Consider the following 21,262-nt stretch of genomic DNA (forward strand, 5'->3'; position numbering starts at 1 on the left):
CTTTTTTATCTCTGAGGCATGTTTAGCAATCACAAACCCACTTCAGTGAATTACAAATTGATTTGATGGTTTATTCCTTCAAGCCTATTAAACACTTGCACTGTCTGTTGCACAGTGGCGGCTCCTCCACTAAGGCAGAGGAGTGTCGCCCCACTCCTTTGCAACAGTGAAATAAAGGGAACATAAAATAATAACTCCATGTTACTATCATTTTACGTTTTCCTGCTGCTGCAGCTTTGCGGGCGGGGCTGGGCTGCCCACGCCTGCTTGTCTACTCAAGTGCGCATAAATGTTTGTCCGGCAGCCTTGGGTCGGCCAAACAGTCATGCGCACTTAGCATGTTCTCCACGCAGCCTGGGTGGAGAACATGCCCAGGTTCCCCCTGCATGTCTGAGCGCCAAACTAGGGCATTAATACCAGTGTTGTGATTGGCTATGGAGAGCCTGGTGCTTCCTGTTCTGGCTGGGAGAGAATCTGCAATCAGGTATGTTATTTTTTGGTGTTTTTTTTTAACATCTTCTCACCCACGCCTTGATCGTTGCCGTCCGCCACTGCTGTTGCGAGGTATACTGTGGCTTACAAATGACTATTCTTTTTGTGAAAGTACTCATATAGAGTGCATGTGATTTAGAGCTGGCTCTCTCCTACTTATTTCTCCCACTTGCTGCTGCCTGACCCTGTATGGTTCTCCCCATCCCTCTGCCTGTTGTGCTTACCTATGTGCCTCTGTATTGCATTCGCCTCCGCCCTCCCGTGCTGCTGTTCTGTACCAGTACCCTGCATGTTTCCTTGTTCCCCTGCCCTCACCGTGTTGCTTCGTCTCCCATCCTCCCCCGCATTCCTTCAACCCACTTCCATTGCCTCACCCTCGTTGCTTCCACTCCCCTCTTCAATAAAAAAAAATAACTTTTGTGCATTTTGTTGTTACCGATTCAACCCGGATCAGTTACTGGGGACAAAAGTGGCTGCGTCGTTTTTGTAGATGCATGCATGTGTGGAATGCGTGCCTACAAAATAACACAGGTGGGCCCTTCAATTTGTGTTTTTTTTTTTTTAACACTTTAGCCAGGCTGTACAGCATTGAGGATACTGTGCATGTCCAAAACCCATTGGCAAAGCTAGTAGGTCACAACATTGACACCTATTTGGTTGTCAATGCTTGTTTCCCAAATGTTCTCAAAAAGATTACAATCTCCATGTCTGCGGTTTATCATTCACAGAAATCAAAGTGTAAACACTACGTAGCTTAGCAAGGTACTCTATTGTAATGCACCTAAATCACAAAAACAACTCTGTTTCAAGTATTCTAAAGACACGGGGTGCTTGGAATGAAATTAAATAACTAACATTGGTCATTAATTAACAGCTGAACAAGGAAAAGCAATAGTAAAATACACCAGAAAAGTACTATATTGAAAATCTAAGAGTGAAGAAAAACACATTTCGTAGTATGTGTGACTGTAGATACACATGGTTAGCATACTGCTGCCATCCAATGGTTGGCTCGGATGTTTGCAAGCTCGTTTTCGTCGAAGCAGTGTCCCAAGTCAAAAGATATAGTTCGACTCTTCCTCTCCGTCTACACTGTGGAATGGCACTAACTCCATGTTAGATTGTTTTTTCCTCGATTGGGTTCAGAAGTGCATCAAGCGGGCTCTAGCTATGTCAAGTCATGAACATTGTTTAGTCTGCCTCATTTAGTGACTTATCTACCCAGGTACTTTCGTCTCCCTGAAGCGTTAACACCTTTAGCAACACCGAAGATCATCACCAAGCTCCCCACCTTTAGTCCTTCATTGGAGAATGCTGCTTGGGTGATGGAGCAGACACTTTCAAAATCGCCCTTACTACCATTCTGAAATATCAGTGGGCAGACCACCAAAAGGTGTGCAACGTGTGCCTGACCATACGGATGCCTCTTGCCCATCGTGCCTCTCCTTTAGATCCCAAAAGACCCTCTGGTTTTGAAGGGAACAGCACTGGGCACACTAGAGGATGTACCAGCAGAGCACCTTTGATATCCTGGATGTCTTCAGGGAAGAAGATTCTCTAGGTGCCGAAGAGCTGTAAGAGGATGGCCCATCTGGCCTGTCCACCCAGAGACCGTTGCCCTAAGTGTGACCAGAAGAAGCTGGAGGACATCGTAGTGATGCAGAGGACCGGGCCCTTGCACCAAGTCTGCACCTCAGGTCATGAGCATGCCTGAGGTTCATATCACTAAGTCCAGGCTCTAAAAGAAGTCCCATTCCCAAAGTTAGCTACTGCTCCCGAGGTAGTTAGACCCTGAGCATGAATGCCAAGAAGAGGTAAGGCAAGATCCCTTGCTGCCTCTGGGCTCCAGTTGGCACCTGCAAAAAGCTTCGAAACGGAGCAAGCCTCTCCCGAATACAGTCAAGCTTCATAAGCTATTAAGTGTGAGCAGACCCAAGGGTGCTGAGCTTCACTGGTCCTATCCGAAACAAGTAAGAAAACCTCTTCCTCCTTCATTAAGAAGTGCCTGCCCCATAACACCAATGTAAGTGTCTTTCTCTGCGCTTTCTCACCCTCAAAATGGATTGATCTCCTGGGCCTATTCTCGACCGGAGGTCCGTACATCCTAGACTTTATCTTTACTTTGTGATAAATAGTCAACACTACTAATTCTAAGTACTTCTTTCGGGAGACTCCACATCTCTGAGGCGGTTTGCAAAGTGCCTAGCAACGGTGGCTGCACATTTGCTTAAGGAAAACTTTCACAACTTTCCCTACTTAGGCGAATAGCTGATCAAAAGCAGCACCAAGCTGCAGTGTCTAATGCACACATACATTGTTGTCCCTGCTTCACAGCATAGAGCTTACCAGAAATACCAAGAAGTCCCTCCTACAGCCTGTACAGGTCCAACCGTTCCTAGGGTCAGTACTGGTCCAGCCATGGGAAAAACCCACCCCAACCAGCAGAGACTCGCAGCCTTTTAGCAGCTGATACCTCTTTTTCAGCCAACTCGTCGGATCACTGCTCTGTCGTAAACTTTCTAGGGCTGATTGATTCCTGTATCACCACTGTTCCACACGTATGCACCCTCTCCAAGAGTTCCTTGTGGTTCACTGGTTCCAAGCAGAGAGTCGTTGCGAAGTTCTAGTATTTGTACAGCCCAAGGTGCATCTCTTGCTGCAGTGATGGAACAGCAACAACTTGTTGTAAGGCAGGGCTTTTGCAGACTCAGTACTGCAAGCAACGATCGCCACAGACTCTTCTCTTCTCAACTCCATTGTCGCATCAACTACCTGTAGCTGCTAGCCCTTCGCTTACCTCTCAAAGCCTTCTTACAACTTTTTCAGGAAAAAGCAGTCCTCTTTACATGACTGCCAAGTACTATATACAAAGTCAGGGCAGCACACACTCCCCTCATCTGTCTGTTAGCCTAAGGGATTTGGCATTGGGCATCCGCTGCAACATTCCACCTCATGGTGGAGTTTCTCCCGAAGTGGACAATGACTTTTCATGCCTGCTCAGCAGAATTCTTCCACAAGCTCATGAGTGGAAACTCCACCTTTAGGTCCTACACAGATACATCGAAGGCTGAGGCACCAAATAGGCCAGTTCGTGACCCCAGAAAAAGCTAAATGTCCTAACTTTGTCTGCAGCTACCCACAGTCCATGAGCAATTCACTATGGGTGAGTTGGTCATTAATATTTGCATATGCTTTTCAACCTCTTCCCACTGCCTCCCTACATGGTGAGAAAACAGAGGTAAACCTCTTTAATGTTCATTCTGATTTCCCCAACCTGGGTCGGCTTCTGATTTCCCCAACCAGGGTCAGCTAACCCAGGTACTCCACACTGTTGGAGATGTCCATTAGCCATTATGAGAGATCCCTACTTACCGCTAAATGGCTGAGTGGCAGGAACCTAATGGATACTACGACTGAGTCATCTTCCTGGACGCAGACTCAATTTCAAAAAAGCTTTTATTCGATTTGTACATACAAATCATACAAGCATAATAAGATACATAGTTAAGATTTTAAAATCGCCATATGAACACAGATAAGAAAGGAGGTAGGAAGATGTGCAAAGGCTAGTGTGCAACAATTAAAAGGTAATCTTGCCTTTTTAAATCAACAGACTGTTACAGAAATACAAGACATTCATAAATGAACAGACAGGAAATCGGTAGGGTTTACTTGATAAACATTTCCTGGCAGCTGTACATTTCAATTTAGATAATCATAGCATACTGTGGACATCAACAGGTAAAAATAATACCTTAATTACAAAAATTAGTATAAAACTTGGAAACATATATATATATACAGACAGGAGTGTAAAAGGTAATAGCAGCATAATACAATTCCTGGCAGCTGTATAACATAAGTACAGACAGGTAAGTGTGAAAGATATTATAATACAATACTTTTCCTGGCAGCTGTACACTTTAAAATAAAAGTAGCCAGAAAGAAGCAGATCTCCTCATTCTCCAATGAGGATAAAAGTATCAGTGCGGTTTCTGTGGTACGAATATTATACTTTATAAAAATCGGTTTAAGGTATTTTAACCTAAGAAAATGAAAAAATTTACAGAAGAGTAAAAAATGGCAACTACTCTGGCGGGAAGTATTGTCGCACGGGCAGGGTGTCTCTGATCTGGCTCTCGCGTTTGGAAATGCAACCAAATGGTGAACAATACCCAATCTGACACGTGTTAAAACATACTGATGAGAGGGACGGGTCACGTACACAAGGTAGGGTTGGAGCCCCGAAATTAAATTCAGGTCTTTATAAAATTTCGCGGTAATTAGATTACCAGAAATTTTATCTCGCTCTGCCTTTTGAAAATTTAGAAACGTTGTCTTAATTTCTTTTTTTGAAATAGAAACAACCTCTTCTGGCTCACGGAACACATCAATATTAAAAAGGAGATACCAGCGATGAATGTATCTCAACCACTGTATGCGTGAAGAATGGTGCAAACCTATACAGTCAAGAATAATATCTTGAGTGAATCGAGTCTCTGGCTTAGCCCAAATAGAGCGCCACAATAAAAGTGGCCGCACTGCTGCTAAGTCAGAAATAAACTCGACCCCGACCTCTTCATGGATCAGTTGAACAGAGGCAGAAGGGGGAACACATAACAACCTCCTTAGAAACTTATTTTCCTCCTTCTGCAGGGATGTGCCCTCGCTGTGGCCCCATACACCTGCCCCATACAGTGCAGAAGAGACACAACAAACATTGTATATGTTCATCATGTCTGGAATGCTTCGTGTGCCAAGTTTAGAGGCAAATCGAAAAATACTGCTGGTGGACCGCAGCATTTTTAATCTAATGGAATCAAATTCGGAGGTCCAAGTCCCTCTATTATTGAATGTAATTCCCAGATAACAAAAGGATTTAACATGAGTCAGTTTTTCTTTATCCAGGAAAAAGGTATGCTTTGACTGCTTTTGCTGCCTGACCGCATGACATAACATACGTCTTGGTTTTGTTCACTCGGAGCCTCCTAACTTGGATAAACTGCATAAAATTATCAATTAAGCGCTGGAGGCCAATCTGTGTTCGAGATATAAGAACAGCGTCATCCGCATAAAGTAACAGCGGGACAGGTTTACCTCCAATCAGGGGAGCGTCTGCTGGGATGTCAACCAAGGAACGGTCGACATCATTGATAAAAAGGGAAAATAAAAGCGGGGCCAAAACACATCCCTGGCGTATGCCCCGTGACACTTTAAAAAACGGGGTGCATTCGCCTAGGGTGCCATAGCGGACCTTACAGGAGAGTTTTTCATAAAGTCTGGCTAAGAAGTGGACGATTTCCCTCGGTGCCCCTGCATCAAGCAAAACCTCCCAAAGAATAGGTTGTTTAACCAAATCAAAAGCGCTACTCAAATCAGCAAAACATAAAAAGAGGTTGCCATTTTTAGCCACAGTATATTTATTGATTAAAAGGTCCAAATTTACGCATTGATCCAATGTGCCCAAACCTTTCCGGAAGCCGTATTGGACTCTAGTTAAAATATTCGAATCAGTTGCCCAATTTTCTAGCCTTTTGAGCAAAATCCTACTCATTACCTTTACAGAGGCGTCCAACAAGGAAATTGGCCGATAATTGGAGGCCTCTGATTTATTACCTTTCTTATGTAAGGGGATGATAACTGATTGACCCCAGGTTGAAGGGAAATTAGTTTCAGCCGCACAATTAAATATCCTCACCAGGATGGGAGCCCACAGATCTGGTTCATCTTTGTATAAATCCAGCGGGACCCCATCAGGGCCAGGGGCCTTGCCTCCCTTGCTAATAGAAATTCCTTCATGGCTTTCCTCTAATGTTATTCCCAACGGGAGGGGTTGCCAAGGGGTAGACTCAGGGGACAGTGACTCAAGGAATAACCCTTCCGGATTAAAAATTTTAGAAAAGTGACTGACCCAATCGCTGCATGCCACATATGATGTTAGTTCTGGAACATCTTTATTGAGAAAAGGACTGTTAATTGTTTCCCAATAAAGTTTGCAGTTTTTGGTCTCGGCTGCTTCTTTCAATTTGTCCCACGCCTCAGTCTGTAATACCCTTTTCCTATTGTTAATTGCTATTTTATATCTAGCCCTGAGATATTGTATATCCTCCTTATCACGTGGTTTGGTACCTAGAGCGTTCTTGAGTTCTCGGAGGGCGACTATACAGGTCTTATCGAACCACCCCTGCTTCGGACCACTATTGGATGACGGGGCCTTAGTAAAAATACCATCAATAATACTATTCATGGAGACAAAGTGGACTAATAAGCAACCTGGGTCACAGTCATTATCTAGACAGGAACTAATTTGGTTCTTACAGCTAGTAAGAACCTCCTTCTGCTTGGCCTTAGAATTAATTCCAGTCCATTTAATCCTTAGACCCTTCGGTCTTATAGGTACTAGGTCAGTAGAGCATTTTTCACCTGAAACTGTCGGGGTACCATGCCCTAGGAGGGTAACACGAATGCTGTTATGGTCACTGAGACTTTCTTCATTTACATACAAATCGGTAAAGTCTCCACTGCTAGACAAAAGAATATGATCTATAAATGATCCTGCGTCTCTCCCTGTAAATGTGGGGCATGTTATTGCCTGATTATTTGTGTTACAGTTTAACAGGGTCAAGTCAAATGTGACTAGCATGTTATTTAATGTAGAACCGTAACTGCAGTGTTGGAAGTGAGGAAAATCCTCCCTCACTCCCGGACCCCCCCAGTGACTACTCATAGCCGCTCCGAAGCCACAGATATTCCCATTAGACAAGTGGCAGGGCTGCAAATTAAAATCCCCTGCCCAAACAACCTCAGCCTTTCTTTTCGAAATGCCCAAGGCCTTGGCAATTTCCTTTTCTAGAGGCGGTAAAATATCTCCTCTGGTGGCATCAAAGATGTTGTTGTAGAAATTTACTACAACTAGATCAATACTCTTCCTACACTCCACCCTTATAACTTGACTATGGGTCCCAACTGTCGTACTACTTTTGACTGTACAATCACACAGCTTGGTGGACAAAAGCATCAAAAGACCCCCCTTGGCCCTGCCCGAGCTAGATTTGGTGGCTTTAAGGCAGTGAGATGCGTACCCTTCGATATTAATAAGGTCCAGACACCACGTTTCCTGCAGAAGGATTAGGTCCAATCCCTCCCCAATAAATCTGGTCCAGAAGGGTGAACCTATTTTACTGGCAAGGCCAGCAATGTTCCAGGAAATAAGAGAGAGTCCTGCTGGCTTACCAGTGTCGCCAACAATAGTCGACTCTGGCTGGATTACACGTGGTGGAATAGAACCATCTTCCTGGAGGTTGGTATCTAGGCCTAATCTGGGGGTAACGGTAGGTGTACATGCATCAAGGCTATCCCTATTTAACATATGCGAGAGGGGTATTAGCGATGGCACTATTGGGAATTCAGGAGGTGTAGCGAAAGGTATGGCTGGAAGATCACTCTCCATATCTATTTTAGACGTAGAGATGTTTGAGTCTGAAGCTTTAATAAAGCTGAGTCAATCTACCTCGTCTAACACAGCATATCTGTTAGGATGGGCGAATTGTGAGTACGAGGGATCTAGGGAAGGAGGCATGTCCTGCCATATTTGTTGCCGCTGTGGTTTAACTGGTTGTAGGGGATGAAAAGGTTGCTGCCACTGATGAGCAAACTGATATGAAGGTGGTGGATAATGGGGAGGTTGTTGCCACTGAGGACTAACATGGTGTGGGGGAAAAGATAAGGGATGTGATGGCTGCTGCTGAAAACTAGCATAATGTGGAAAAAAAGAAGAAAGGTGTGGTGGTTGCTGCCAAGGTTTAGTGATATGTTGCGGGGGATACTCAGATCCCCTATTACTAGGAAAAGTAGAACGAGGAGGATTTGGTCTTGATGGCATGGGAAGAAAATAGGACAAAGGGAGTGGATTGATTTGAGTAGCAGGACCACTGTTGGGTGCATTACATATGTAACTAGCTGCTCCTATATCCCTAAAATTAACTGTAATTACATCCCCTACTATTGTTTTCTTACTTCTGCCCACCCAGTCCCCTCTACGCACAGTAAGAATTTCACCATTCATATTATTAGGTAGAGGTTTATGTAAGTGGAGCCACTGAGCGCATTTATTTCTTAACTCAACAAAAGTTTCTTTTGCTCCCTCCTTCAGTGGGGGAACTGCTGTCAACACGACCACAAAAGGGGAGACTTCTGGTGGCAGGCTAATTGTCTTAAAACGCGCCTGCTTTGGCTTAAAACCTTCAGTCTTATTTGTAGGGGGAGGTACTAAAGGGGTGCTAGATTTTCCTACAACATCTTTTACTTGAGGAGTGGTGGTTTTGTTTCCAACGACAGAGTGTTGATGAGTCGGAATAGAACCCACCGCCTTCGGAGTGGGTAAAACTGTGGATTGGACAGAATTATTCCCTGTTTGGGACAGATGAAATAAGGCTGAATTCCCGGGGACTATAGTTACTTGTGCGTTATTTGATGCATCTTTAGGAAGCTGGACACAGGATGAGCATTTAGGGGCTGCTTCTGTGATCCCTTGTGGCTGAACAGGCCCTGGCCCGTTCGTCTTATTAGGCCACTTCGAGTGCATTAAAGACGTGAGCCTGTCAAGTTTGGAAATTAAAGGCTTAATTTGTGCTGCTATTGTGGCCTCAAGGTCCAATTTAAGATCTATTACCATATTTTGCACCCAGCAGGGTATACCTGGTGCCAGTTGCGGGGTAGGTGATATCAGGTTATGGTTCCTAACTGCAACTTTTGGTTTTTCCTTGTTCTTACTCTTGGACGTAACTTTCGGAGGAATAATAACCCTTCCCCCAGAATCTATAAGTACAGGAGCTGTTTCCACATCAATTAGCCCATCCAGACTCGGTTCCGCTTTGCCAGGTGACTGACAGGCTTCTAGGTCTGGGGTGGCCTCCAGATCGACAAAAGACGGATCCGAGTCTGATAGGGCGACCGATAAATCAACAGCATTCGGTACAGTCAATGCGCTAATAGTAGGCAGGGTTAAGGGTAAAGAACAATTGTTCAGTAACTGCTGGGCGGGTGATTTAGCATTTGCAAGAGAACCCAAAGACGAGCGCTTTGCGTTCGCAAGATCCAAGGAGACTCTTTTTTTCCAATAAAACAATGATTTTGTCGATAGTCTCATTCACCCGTGAAATAAAAAGATCTATGGGTCCAGTCACCTGTGCTACCGCCGTAGCTTTTTTTGTACAACTTCTAGTTCTATTGCGCATGGCCGACATCTGTAGCGCAAGGACAATAGAAGATGATGATATAGCTGGAGGGCGGCCGCCGGTGTTTCAATACAAAAATAAAAGACACAGTTCCGCCTACCTTAGCAATTGTTTGTGGGCAATAAGACAGGGGTTCAGGGCCAGGGCCGTCCTCTGCCGTCCTTGAACGGCCTTAAACGGCCCGCTCTTTGCCCGGTCTTCGCCCCGGCCATGGCCCCGCGCGCGTCCCGCGAGCGCGTTTCTAAAGCTGCATATCTAAGAGTGAAGGAGGTGGAAGGGGGGCGGGAAGAGGACCGGTTGCGGACGATCAGTGGCGCTGAGCACGCTGGTCCTCGCAGTCCCGCCTCTGTTCCTGGGGTCAGCTGCAAAGTCCCTCGGTGCACGTTGGTGCCCTGGGGCACGAGTAGAAGCCCAGGAGTTGGCTCTTGGCAAAGTCTCAAGCCTACGAGCGGCACCCGCGAAGCGGGGGCCGCGAGGCGTGGCAAAGTGGCCAGACAGGCGAACAGGAAAGCTGGCGATACACCCACAACAAGGTCAGTGGTGAGTCCCAGGAATGACTCTCTCCGTGCTGGTTTTACTGGAGGAGGGGGCGGGAAGAGGACCAGCTGCGGCCGATCAGCGCCGCTGAGCACGCTGGTCCTCGCAGTCCCGCCTCTGTTCCTGGGGTCAGCTGCAAAGTCCCTCGGTGCGCGTTGGTGCCCTGGGGCACGATTAGAAGCCCAGGAGTTGGCTCTTGGCAAAGTCTCAAGCCTACGAGCGGCACCCGCGAAGCGGGGGCCGCGAGGCGTGGCAAAGTGGCCAGACAGGCGAACAGGAAAGCTGGCGATACACCCACAACAAGGTCAGTGGTGAGTCCCAGGAATGACTCTCTCCGTGCTGGTTTTACTGGAGGAGGGGGCGGGAAGAGGACCAGCTGCGGCCGATCAGCGCAGCTGGGCACGCTGGTCCTCGCAGTCCCGCCTCTGTTCCTGGGGTCAGCTGCAAAGTCCCTCGGTGCGCGTTGGTGCCCTGGGGCACGAGTAGAAGCCCAGGAGTTGGCTCTTGGCAAAGTCTCAAGCCTACGAGCGGCTCCCGCGAAGCGGGGGCCGCGAGGCGTGGCAAAGTGGCCAGACAGGCGAACAGGAAAGCTGGCGATACACCCACAACAAGGTCAGTGGTGAGTCCCAGGAATGACTCTCTCCGTGCTGGTTTTACTGGAGGAGGGGGCGGGAAGAGGACCAGCTGTGGCCGATCAGCGCCGCTGAGCACGCTGGTCCTCGCAGTCCCGCCTCTGTTCCTGGGGTCAGCTGCAAAGTCCCTCGGTGCGCGTTGGTGCCCTGGGGCACGAGTAGAAGCCCAGGAGTTGGCTCTTGGCAAAGTCTCAAGCCTACGAGCGGCACCCGCGAAGCGGGGGCCGCGAGGCGTGGCAAAGTGGCCAGACAGGCGAACAGGAAAGCTGGCGATACACCCACAACAAGGTCAGTGGTGAGTCCCCTGGACGCAGACTCAAATCTATAGTTTATTTCATCCATTAGCAAAATTTCCCCGTCCGACATAGATACATATGGAATCGGCCCATAGATGCTACTGTAGGAGCCTTTAACTTACGAAAGACGTAATTCCTTATGCTCCAATACTGCCACTTATTGGGACACCCAGAGGTAGAGACTCTGTACCAGACGTGGTGCTGACGCCCTGGACTGAGGCAGGAGTGGAGACACTTGGAGATTTATACGCGGATGGTGCTCTGTTGCCATTTGCAACCCTAGCGGCGGATACTGGTCTGCCGGTGGGTCAGTTCCTTCATGCAGCCATCATGCAGACGCTGACACTACAATGGGGGCGACTTGACAATTGAGGCGCCGACGCATCAGCTGTTGCAATATTTACATATGATGGGGGGAGGGGACGCACATAGTCCACTGGCTGATACAGGCCCTGCTCGCTCATGTTAAAATCACCGCAGAGGCTCCAGGCACGTTTGACTGAAGAGAGGTCCACCCTGGACTGACTGGGACTGGGAACGTATCTTAGCCGGTGCCACACACTTACCATGCAATTCACGTTTTAAACTCATACAAACATTCATATTGCAGAGAGCGTATCTTTCGCTGGACAAGATCAATAAGTACTTCAACATCACCTCCGGCTGTCCAAGATGCCATCTCCTAGATGCTGACCTAATGCATATGCTGTGGTCCTGCCCCTGCTTCTGTCCTACTGACAAACGATAACAGCAACAATCACAACAAGCATTTACAATGCAATAGGTCTCGGATTATTAAAGTTTGAGCTATTGGCATTGTAAATGACAATGTCTTTTATTCTTTTGCATTGGTCCGTAAACAAGCACTTTGTACTTATAGTCCATGCTTATGAGAAGCAAGGCTGGCAGTCTCTTTTACTGCCAACCTTGCTCATCGTAAGCAAGGACTATACGTTCAAAGTGCGTGTTTATGCACCGATTGCAGGTTTTAACCTTTTCAGCGCGACCGCGTTTCCCCCTCCGGTGCTGGGCCCTAATAAAAACGGGCGTGGTCATGACGGAACGGTTCCGTCATGAGCACAGCTCAACCGTAGCTCATGACGGAACCGTTCCGTCATGAGCATCGAAGGGGTTAAAAGCAAATTAATAAAATGCTTTGTCAGTTACAATGCCAATAGCTCAAACTTTAATAATGCAAGACCTATTGTGTGGCCTGGAGTGGATGGGATATGAGCATACATGTGCAAGAGTGCACAATACACAAACCAGGACATGTGCATACATGTGCAGTGGTGGAGAGTACAAATGACTAGAGTGGATGATGTATGTGCATACATTTGCAGCACTACAGAGTACACTGATGCCTGTAGTGGCTGGGACATGTGCATAACTGTGTACACGTGTAGTACTGCAGAGTGTTTCTCATGGACATATAGTTTCCTGATTGTAACTTAATTGTGTTTGTTGCTGTAGAGGAACTTTACAATTTAGGCTCTGTGCCCAAGTCTTTAAATGTCTTTGGAATTCACGACTTCTTATCCATTGTATTTGAAGCATAACCTAACATGTGAATTGGTAAAGCGCCCTTATCACCCTTGGGTCTCAAGGCGCTGGATAACAGATGTTTGTTACCCAACTCAAGGGTACTCATTTTATCAACCTCAGATGGATGAAAGGCTGAGTGGACCCGCCGGGATTTGAACCTGCTTTGGTACTGATTGGTGTTCTAAATGGACCGGTACTGTCCGGTACTCAGTGCCACTGCGAGCACTTCTTTAATTTGGAAAGGATAGTACCGGCTCTGCTCCAATGCTTGTAATGGGGGAGTACCATTTATTCTCTGTAGCAAATACACCCTGGGACAAATTATACCTGCACTTCTACATATCCAGTTCGAGAACTGGCATTGGTTAATGTCCCACCCATCGTTTGAGCCTGCCTGGTTTTAGATTGGTCCATTGGAGGGTGCTGTACTGGCACCCCGCCTATCGAGTACCCTCTCTCTTCAACATTCATGCTCCAGCCATCTGTCTGCGCTGTTCTATTTTCACACTTAAACCATCGTGTAGGCCTACAGTTTTAGTTCACCGTCTAACCCTGTTGTAGATATGCACTCCTCCCACTGCCTGCTATGTTCTAGGGATGCCTTTTGCAAATCTCTTACGCAGGCCATTTGCATTCCAGTGCAAGTTGTTGCTACAGCCTGCCACGAGCAATACATGTGTTCTGTATGGTGCAATGTGTGCTTTACTTGGACCCCACTGGGCTTTATCGAGGGCAGACTTTATGGTTGTTGCTACGAAGCTGAGAGATGTGAGTGGAACGTGGGCAAACGCTAGTCACTAGCCCACATGATTGTGGCCACTCTGGGTCACTACTGTGGTGTTGTGTAGCAGAGATCTGTCCGAGCACGTGGCGGTACTGCCATAGTGATGGGTGCTAGTGTTTCCAGCGGTATCACACCGGGTGCAGGCAGGGGGAACGGTGTGTTAGATCTACACGGTTGGACTGTGGGGGTGTCTGAATGTTTGCCATTGCCGGTGTGCTCTTTGAAGCACCGAGGAGGCTGACCCAACTGAAAATTGGAACAGTGGGAAGGGGCGGGTCACTTTCGGAGGTAGTAGGGAGGGTGTAACAAGAAGGCGAAGAATGCTCTATCTGGTTAGGAGATGGGATGTCGCAGCTGGGCTGGACACGTTGCAACCTGGAGTCCTGGGTTTGAATAATGGCCTTTGCATTTGACGGAAAGTTGCTCGAATCTGGATAATTCTTATAAAGAAGTGTCTCCGACCCACCTCGTTTGCCAGCTTGTGGTGCAGGCTCTCCCAGTAGAGCGAGGGGATCCCCGCCGCGCGCAGCGCCGGGGCATGCAGCACCACGAAGTCGCTGAACTCCATCTCGGGGCTCCGAGGGTTTTCCGCCTCCTCCATGTTGCCATAGCTGGTTCCCAGAGAACACACAAACACTACAAAGTATGGAAGCGTCTGTGCACTGCAACAAGCAGGGACAGAGCTGGGCGGTACACACCGTGGAAACAGAAAAGGGACTAATGCGGCGACGTCACAGCAAATGAGAACTCAGGACCAACAGGGGGTCGGGGCGGCCCCAAGGACTCCCAGATCAAGCAGCAGCGAGGAGTGCGGGGCTGCCCAGCGAAGCCGGAGGTAGCGGCCACGGACACACACTCTCCGCCAGGGGTCGCTCTGGAGAGCTACGGAGGACGGGGACCCGCAGAGGGGAGACCCGGGCGCGCTGCAGCCGGAGACCCGCGGGAAGCAGAGCAAGACCCGGAGGAGGGACCGGGAGAGGGCGCCGGGCGACTGGGCATGGATAGGTGCGAACCGCGTCTGGAAATAGGGTAAACTGCACCGCAAGGGGCATGCGCATCACATTTCAAAGGCATCACGGTGTGGATGTGTGTACATGTGTCTCTGTATGTGTGTGTGTATGTGCTCTCCTGTGTGTGTGTGTGTGTGTATGTGTGCGACGGCGGGGGGAGGGGGAGTGTCTCTGCGTGCGTGTATGTGCGCTCGTGTGTGTGTGTGGCCGCATGCATGCAGGGGGAGGTGTGCCTGGGTATGTTTGCGCTTCCCAGGAGACAGCCAGGCCGAGCGCGGCGCGTGCCAGTCGGCGCGTGCCAGTTTCAAATCGCCTCAAAAACGATGCGCGCGGCCAGGATTGTCTCCTGGGAAGCACACATGCCGACAAAAGGTTCTCGGCGGAGATGCGCTTCGCGCGGCTAGCCGAGACCTAAAAAGCACTAACACAGAGGTACCGAACACTTGGGAAGTTTGTATTCTAGGATTTTACAAACTAACGAAAGCTACCAAAGTAAGCTCTAGGTTTCGTGACTTAGGCCTTATAACCGCGAAACGGTTGATAACAAAGAGGTGGAAACATTGTGATAAATAGTCAACACTACTAATTCTAAGTACTTCTTTTCGGGGACTCCACATCTCTGAGGCGGTTTGCAAAGTGCCTAGCAACGGTGGCTGCACATTTGCTTAAGGAAAACTTTCACAACTTTCCCTACTTAGGCGAATAGCTGATCAAAAGCAGCACCAAGCTGCAGTGTCTAATGCACACATACATTGTTGTCCCTGCTTCACAGCATAGAGCTTACCAGAAATACCAAGAAGTCCCTCCTACAGCCTGTACAGGTCCAACCGTTCCTAGGGTCAGTACTGGTCCAGCCATGGGAAAAACCCACCCCAACCAGCAGAGACTCGCAGCCTTTTAGCAGCTGATACCTCTTTTTCAGCCAACTCGTCGGATCACTGCTCTGTCGTAAACTTTCTAGGGATGATTGATTCCTGTATCACCACTGTTCCACACGTATGCACCCTCCCCAAGAGTTCCTTGTGATTCACTGGTTCCAAGCAGAGAGTCGTTGTGAAGTTCTAGTATTTGTACAGCCCAAGGTGCATCTCTTGCTGCAGTGATGGAACAGCAACAACTTGTTGTAAGGCAGGGCTTTTGCAGACTCAGTACTGCAAGCAACGATCACCACAGACTCCTCTCTTCTCAACCACATGGCTGTCCATTGCCGCATCAACTACCTGTAGCTGCTAGCCCTTCACTTACCTCTCAAAGCCTTCTTACAAGTTTTTCAGGAAAAAGCAGTCCTCTTTACATGACTGCCAAGTACTATATACAAAGTCAGGGCAGCACACACTCCCCTCATCTGTTAGCCTAAGGGATTTGGCATTGGGCATCCGCTGCAACATTCCACCTCATGGTGGAGTTTCTCCCGAAGTGGACAATGACTTTTCATGCCTGCTCAGCAGAATTCTTCCACAAGCTCATGAGTGGAAACTCCACCTTTAGGTCCTACACAGATACATCGAAGGCTGAGGCACCAAATAGGCCAGTTCGCGACCCCAGAAAAAGCTAAATGTCCTAACTTTGTCTGCAGCTACCCACAGTCCATGAGCAATTCACTATGGGTGAGTTGGTCATTAATATTTGCATATGCTTTTCAACCTCTTCCCACTGCCTCCCTACATGGTGAGAAAACAGAGGTAAACCTCTTTAATGTTCATTCTGATTTCCCCCAACCTGGTTCGGCTTCTGATTTCCCCAACCTGGGTCAGCTAACCCAGGTACTCCACACTGTTGGAGATGTCCATTAGCCATTATGAGAGATCCCTACTTACCGCTAAATGGCTGAGTGGCAGGAACCTAATGAATACTACGACTGAGTCATCTTCCTGGACGCAGACTCAAATCTATAGTTTATTTCATCCATTACCAAATTTTCCCCGTCCGACACAGATACATATGGAATCGGCCCATAGATGCTACTGTAGGAGCCTTCAACTTACGAAAGACGTAATTCCTTATGCTCCAATACTGCCACTTATTGGGACACCCAGAGGTAGAGACTCTGTACCAGACGTGGTGCTGACGCCCTGGACTGAGGCAGGAGTGGAGACACTTAGAGATTTATACGTGGATGGTGCTCTGTTGCCATTTGCAACCCTAGCGGCGGATACTGGTCTGCCGGTGGGTCAGTTCCTTCATGCAGCCATCATGCAGACACTGACGCTACAATGGGGGGGACTTGACAATTGAGGCGCCGACGCATCAGCTGTTGCAATATTTACATATGATGGGGGAGGGGACGCACATAGTCCACTGGCTGATACAGGCTCTGCTCGCTCATGTTAAAATCACCGCAGAGGCTCCAGGCACGTTTGACTGTAGAGAGGTCCACCCTGGACTGACTGGGACTGGGAACGTATCTTAGCCGGTGCCACACACATACCACGCAATTCACGTTTTAAACTCATACAAACATTCATATTGCATAGAGCATATCTTTCGCTGGACAAGATCAATAAGTACTTCAACATCACCTCCTCCGGCTGTCCGAGATACCATCTCCTAGATGCTGACCTAATGCATATGCTGTGGTCCTGCCCCTGCTTCTGTCCTACTGACAAACGATAACGGCAACAATCACAACAAGGTCACGTTGGGTAAGGTTGGGTGGTGGTAGTTCGCTGGCTTCGTATCTATTTATAGGTGAAGACTGTTGGTCTGTAGGTTTCTGGGTTTTCCTGCCGCGCTGACATGTCCTTGGGAGTAACATGAGCTTTATAAATCATATTATTACTAAAAGATCACCATCATTCACCAATTCAACTTTTGCACTTGGTCAAACAAATGTTTTAGATAGGCAGTCGAGTTTCACAAAATAGCAGCCTCCAATAACGGTGCATTCTTACAGTTTCTGTTGCCTCAGAGCACTTGCAGCAAAAGGGTAGTGAAATAAATCTTCCTTAAACCCAACGTCTAAACTCTAGAGAGGCGCAGGTACACCTGTGCAATCTCTGCTAATTAACTGAGCCCATTTTATGAGGAGATCAACAACTGTACCCAGTAGAAGTAACTTTTTTTCTTCTTTTTTACAGAGTTTTATATAGCACGAACTTGACCCGGTATCGGGTAACAGAGCATTTTACATAGTATCTGTTGCGTTACATGAGGACACATTCATTCTTGTTAGGCACAGGGAGATTAAGTGATTTGTCCAAAATCATAGGATGTTCAGCGTCATTGCCGAGACTCAAACCCAGTTCCCCAGAATCGAGGCCGACCGCCCTAGTCGTTAGGCCAACTTCTCTCCAGTGCCTTTACGAAAGCGTCCTGCTGACTGAGGTCTTCAACACATTATGTTTATAGGTTTTTATAATTATAAAGCACAACAGCTACTCTACTGGGTATCCTACTCCAGAGTCTCACAGAACACCCCCCAACAGTTCACTAAAATAGGACTGTGCATGATTTCATAAGCGGGTGTTCGGGAGGTGGCTTAAACTCCACAGATTTCAATGAGTGAGGAAGCACGTACCAAGATGTGGTTGCTGATTTACTCAAATAACTGATCATGCTCAGGCTCCACAGTGGGATTTCTTAAAGCAAGGTAATTCTAGGTAGTGATCTTGAGCTGAATAAAGATAACGAGTTGGATAATACTTCTGAACATTGGTTGGAGGTTTCTGCACAGTGCCCCCCTCCCCCCCCCAAAAAAAAACGTTCCAGCAACCACCTAATATGTGCAAATATACAGCAGTCGCCTGAGATTGTGAATCAGACATATTAACAAATTTCGAAGCAGATGAAGCTTCCTGGTGCCCATCCTATGTGCTACGCAGGTTACCTTGGGCTCAGCAGAGAGTCTACTTCTCACCTCATATGGGTGATATGTTCCTGTAAGCTAGACAATGAACCCCTCATCCCTGGGCCTGCAGCTCTGCAGGCCACTCCCTCCCAGCCGTGTACCTATATGCAAGGGTCTCTTGTGAGCTACTGTAGCTCTCCAGCTACCTCGGAGTAGCTCACTCAGGAGCATCTCAGCTTATTCAATTAGAAAGCTTTTGCTTGGTTGAATTAACATACATATAACAAATTTGAGCTTATACAACACTAATAATATTAGTAGCTCTCAATGAGTTTCATTGAACGTAAGTAGCTCTCAGTAAATAAATGGTTGGAGACCCCTGCTATATGGTGTGCTGCTATAAACAGTGCTGAGGGGACTCCCAACACCTCTGAATAGGACCGGTTGTACTGTAAGCTCTGCACATGGAAACCCTCGCCCACTCAGTGCCCAATGACTTGTTACTCCTTAAATCTCTGAAGAGCCCGAGTGCTGCACTAGTTTGAGCCTTCCACTCAGTTTTTACGCCCCCCGAGTCTGAAACAGCTGACACTGTAGGCACTTCTTGCCACCTGTGCTCAAGCGTCACGAGTAGTACATATGCATCTGCAAGGTCTGCAGAACATGGAGGTCTCTCACACTAGGGTTTCGGCTACGAAATATACTACTTTTGCGTCATCACAATAACGAACTCCCGCTTGATGTGGGTTCCATGACTTCTTTCTAAACACATTTCAAGCCGCGTTCACCAACCCTTATGTTTGCACAACTTACATTAACCCCATTCTGAGCACACCGAACTCTGTGTCCTGTATACAGAGGAACTCTTTCCTGTAAACTACCACCACATGCCACAACCAGAGTTTCCATTTAAAAGCCATGCAGTGGTGAACTTCACGTCACAGCACCAATAACCAGGCACTTCTCTCGAAAGCCACGCGGTAATCAATGCCGTTGGGAACAAAGTGCGTCCCTTCTCGCGCTCCAAGGAAAGACTAGATGTTGGCACGCGCTAGACTCGTTAATTGTCGCAGTAGATTTGATCGCTGCACAGAGGCGTAAATATTTAGACCCACAGACTCCCATCCAGATGGCATGCAAGGCAGTGTGCGCAGTTTCGAGGGGAAGCGCGGCAAAGGAGTGTGCAGCAGTCACAAGTAAACATTTACTCACAAAAAGCGTCCTTGGTTTTAGAGCAATACTTGCAAAAAAGTAAAGACAAATGGTAAAGGCCGGCTTACAGGAGCCATGATACAGCTGCCTCGAGTGCAAAACGGACCTCGAGGAACAAAGCAACAAATACTCTCTCTAGCTACCTCAAAATATTGTGTATTCCGCACAAAAAGCCCGTGTTTCATTTTGCAAAGGCCCGCTCCTTCATTTGCCCAAATCAACTCGGCATAATAAAAAAAAAATGCATAAATACATAAAGAAATAAATCCCGCCTTCGGGTAAAGTCCGCGCTATATAAAAATGCATAAATAACGAAATTAATTAGTACCGCAAATCACCGCCGTCACTGTGCCGGCCTGCGACCAGGAAGTCAGGCAGGCCGGCGCGACAACAGGAAACAGGAAGTAGGAGGGCGGGAGCCTACCCCGCCTCCAACGGATGAGCCGCGATGGGAGCCGCGTTTCAAGCACCGGAGCTGGCAGGAGCCGGAGCCGCGTTTGAAGCACCGGAGCTGGCAGGAGCCTACCCTGCTGCCGGGCCTTGCAGCTGAGGAGAGCCGCCGCAGGAATGAAGCCGGTGAGTGGGTTGCTGAGCGGGGGTGGGGGGTGGAAAGCATGTGTGTGCGCGCGCGCGTGAGTGCAGGGGGGGGGGGCGGGCTGTGTATGTATGTATGTATGTATGTATGTATGTATGTATGTGTGTGTGTGTGTGTGTGTGTGTGTGCGTGTGTGTATGTGTCTGGAGTGCGTGTGTGTGACTGTGGGGGAGGGGTGTGTGTGTGAGCGAGTGTCTGCCGTGTGCCTGTATGTGTGTGCCTGCGTGTGCATGCGCTCGCCTGTGTGTGCGCATGCAGAGGGGTGGGGGCTGCCTATATGTAAAGCGCTCTGATACCTGATTCGGTTCGGGGCTGGGAAAAAAAAAATGGCGGAGTTACTCTGCTCATGCGCGGGTGAGACGCGCGCTGACGCGGTGAAAACCGCGAAGGAAACGCTCGTCCACATCGGTGTCCACATTCCCATTAACGGGCAACAATAGATGTCGGGACAGACACTCTCACGCTCACGCATTGAGAGTACGTCTGCTCGACCTAAAAAGCACTAACACAGAGGTACCGAACACTTGGGAAGTTTGTATTCTAGGGTTTTACAAACTAACGAAAGCTACCGAAGTAAGCTCTAGGTTTCGTGACTTAGGCCTTATAACCGCGAAACGGTTGATAAGAGGTGGAAACATAAAGACCCTCCAGAAGTACCCCACTGGTTGAAATCACTGGAGACCTGGGCACAGGCGGAGAGCACTATTCTTCATAGAGAAAAAACGGCTGGGTTGCGTAAGTTTCCCATGCACAAGCCTGGGATGATATTCTGAAAGCCCTTACACAAACTGATACCGCAGCACATACGCCTCGTACACAGCAGGCGGGGATGATACTTAGCGTGTGGCCCAGGTGGAACTGACAGGCCATACTCCCAAGACGCTTTGGCCATAGCTGTTGGGTCGGGCACTGACCTCGCATTCCATCATCACACCTTGTAGACATAACTTCAGGCGTAGGATACTTTAGAGTCCGTGCGTCTATACACAGTACAGGACAAGTAACCCGCATCCACCATACACATACGGCCCTTGGCATGACTTCACTCAAAAAGCGCATACTACATCAGATACAAGTTCCTTTCAGCACCAGATATCTTTTTTCTTTAGCTTTTCTTTCATTTTTACAGGTTGTGG

Source organism: Lissotriton helveticus, chromosome 11 (assembly GCF_964261635.1).
Source record: "Lissotriton helveticus chromosome 11, aLisHel1.1, whole genome shotgun sequence".
NCBI lineage: Eukaryota > Metazoa > Chordata > Amphibia > Caudata > Salamandridae > Lissotriton > Lissotriton helveticus.